This window comes from Berghia stephanieae, chromosome 8 (genome assembly GCF_034508935.2).
Source record: "Berghia stephanieae isolate SIO BIC M18660-M18661 chromosome 8, UCSD_Bste_1.3, whole genome shotgun sequence".
NCBI classification, from domain to species: Eukaryota; Metazoa; Mollusca; class Gastropoda; order Nudibranchia; family Aeolidiidae; genus Berghia; species Berghia stephanieae.
Genome location: NC_088367.1, coordinates 1,455,758 through 1,459,246, shown reverse-complemented (window position 1 = coordinate 1,459,246; position 3,489 = coordinate 1,455,758). Strand labels below are relative to the sequence as shown.

General features: G+C 35.6%; 1 long non-coding RNA gene across 1 annotated transcript in view; it reads right to left on the bottom strand.

The window, feature by feature from the left end:
- Window positions 1-3,038: 3,038 nt before the first annotated feature.
- LOC144977935 (uncharacterized) overlaps window positions 3,039-3,489 on the bottom strand; it is a 5,079-nt gene continuing 4,628 nt past the window's right edge. The window contains exon 3 of the long non-coding RNA XR_013646438.1: window positions 3,039-3,121. This is a non-coding gene — a long non-coding RNA (uncharacterized LOC144977935). The remainder of the gene's footprint in view (window positions 3,122-3,489) is intronic.

The window sequence follows — 3,489 nt, the reverse complement described above, 5'->3', positions numbered from 1 at the left end:
ATAATAATAATAATAATGATGATGATGATGATGATGATGATGATGATGATGATGATGATGATGATGATGATGATGATGATGATGATGATGATAATAATAATAATAATAAATTAATATATACAATAATCACGACACAGAGAGAGAAACAAATGAACTTGTTAATAATCGTGATTTCAGTTTGGAAGCTTTAACCCTTTGCCCACTAGACATTATGATATCGGAAATGTTATCGCCGTCTACATCTACGCCAGAATAGAAATACAGGGTGGAACCTACCATGATATAACATTTTATGGAGCCCTAATTTCATCATATCAGTTTTGTCCACTGACAGGTGGGTGGGTATCGCTTTCCAGAACTTATGTCCTTATATGAAATCCTGAGTTTTTGACCTATCAACGATTGCTCTTTTGATAGCTCGCTTGTCAACATGAGTCAGCTCAGCCCTTGATTTATGTACAGGCATCACAGGCGGGATATTTTGTGTAACTTCAAAGACCACGGTTGACCGAAAGCGATGAATGGAAGCCCTACTATGGCGTGGAGAACGAGGTGGTGTATGTATAGTTACGTCATATCTCAACGCTCGTGAATTCTTAGTAAGGCTGGACTCACAATCAAAACACGAAATCTGTGTTTTAAACTCTTGAATCAATCGAGTTACAGTTCGTCTCATTGAGAAATAAAAAACGAAAATCAAGAACATAGGCCGGAAAATAAGAAAATTATCATAAAATTATAAAATTTGAGAAAGCTGTTTTCAAAATCAAATCTATTACAAAAAAGGTTATTTCTAGACCGATTTTTATGAAACAAAGACAATTTTTCTCCACTTTTCAAGCTGATTCCAACAATGAGGTTTTCAAATTTATCGCAATTAGATTATTTGTCTTTTTTTTTTAAATACCCAATTGACTGCTCAGGAAATGAATGCGTAATCCTTGATGGCTAGCGAGTAGGTGTTAAATTTTGCGTATCCCTTTCCCACGCAGACGCACACACACATACATACATACACACACACACACACACACACACACACACACACCTCTGTTTTATGTCCCTCACTATGGTACGTCTCCAAGTCTCCTTGGGGCAGCCTCGCTTCCTCTTCCCTTGAGTGTTCATTGCATAGTCTTTCTTATCAGTGTTTCATCAGGTCTGCGACAGACATGCCCCAACCATTGCCATCTTCTCCTTTTAATGAGACTCTCCAGTGACACCACTTCAGCTCTCGCTCTCAGGTCCTCATTTGGGCCAGAATATCTTGAAGATTGATCGCAAACATTTGTTTTGGAATGCTTCAAGTTTCAGGCACTGGTGAAAGATAGATATTTTTAATTGTGCTTAAAACAGTGCCAGACAAAGCAAGAAAGACAACACAAGAAAAAAAATCAGCTAAATCGAGGCAGACTGAATTTTGGGGTTTTCTTTCTTGCTTAATCTGGCACTGATCAGTACCGACGTGCACTTATTTGCAGGTCTGATAACCCAATCCCTTATAGGCTCAGTGTTGTAATGGACATCTCAAAAAATGACGCAAAATATTGTTCATTACAATAATATTAAACTAGGCCCATAAGCGGATTCGGATGTCAGACGTGCATATATATATATATATATATATATATATATATATATATATATATATATATATATATATAATGTTTATATATATATATATTATATATATATAATATATATATATATATATATATATATGTACCTACAGATCGTTTGGTACCCAATTTTTCAGATCCTATTTTAGTCTCTCTCTCTCTCTCCTCCTCTCTCCTCCTCTCTCTCTATATATATATATATAATATATATATATATATATATATATATATATATATATATATATATATATATATTTCATATTAATCATTTATTTAATGTAATAATTTTATTTAATAATGATTAATAATAATAATATAATAATAATAATAATAATAATAATAATAATAATAATAATAATAATAATAATAATAATAATAATAATAATAATAATAATAATAATAATAATAATAATAATAATAATAATAATATATGGGGGCGATGTGGCCGAGTGGTTAAGGCATTGCACTGTGATCCGGAAGGTCCCGGGTTCGAGCCCCACTTTCGTTTTTTTTTCCTAGGGCAAAGTGATTCCTGTTGACATCAGACATCTTGTTTGATGGATTATCTATATTCCTTCACGGAATGCCTAGGCGACGGGATCTTATATCGCCGTTGCGAAAGGCCGTAATGTTATATATAAATTCTCCTTTTTTTTTTTTTTTGTCTTCCATTCTTCTTGGTGCCTATACGTGCAGATCTGATACCTTTTACTGGGGTGATAAATATTTACTAAAAAGGTTATATTCTGAACCCACCAAACCATATAATATACTCGTACAAAAAGAAATTATTTTTAACATTTTATTATGATTGACACGTGTTTGAAAGAGTACAAGCATTCAAGGATCAGGAGCGTATAATACGAATGGATACGCAAGACAAATTAGTCCAGCCGCTCCAACACCCCTTGAAAATATCTCCAGCTGTCGTTTCTGAAGAAATAAGCAATTGCCCGGGTACCAAGGCAGCTAAAATCCATATATTACACATGATGGCTCCGTTGCCTCCCTGTGTTTTGAGTGATATACTCTACGGCATACACATAGAAAGTACACACCAACGATTGGTAAAATATCCCGCTCGCCAGTTTCAATGCGTAAACAACAATATATTAGGTAGCTGCCACTATAGACCATTCTAAAATGGACGTTAGAAATGATGACACGATAAAGATGGGCTTTCTTCCGTAGTTGTCAGCTATGTAAGGTCCTATTAATCCCCGAGCATTGCCTAGATTGAAAATAGTCTGCGACAGCTCGGCCACGCCTCTGGACTCGCACACCAGGTCCCACTGTGAAACGAAGGTCGTGTCCTTTTTATCAAAGAAGTCCCTTCCATTGGGCACGTCATCGATTGTACCTCCTTCTCTTGCCGCTATGGTTGAGAAGATGATGATCTCACACTGTTTGTAGACAACTTCAGAGTAGAATCGTTTGGAGTCCGTATTTTGAGAGTAGTTCTGTCTCGTTGACGGATTTACACGCATGAGGGGGTTGGTATCCTGATGGAAAGAGACGGAAATTGCAACGCATATCATCATCTTCATGAAAATGATAATGATGATGATGATGATGATGATGATGATGATGATGATGATGAGGATGATGATGATGAGGATGATGATGATGATGATGGCGATGATGATGATGATGGTGATGATGATGGTGATGATGATGAGATGATGATGATGATGATGATGATGATGATGATGATGATGATGATGATGATGATGATGACGATGATGATGGCGATGATGATGATGATGATGATGATGATGATGATGATGATGATGATGATGATGATGATGATAATCCACAAAGTCAATAACGAGGGCCAAAAATTTTGACCAAAAGTAAAAAGGCGTTTGTT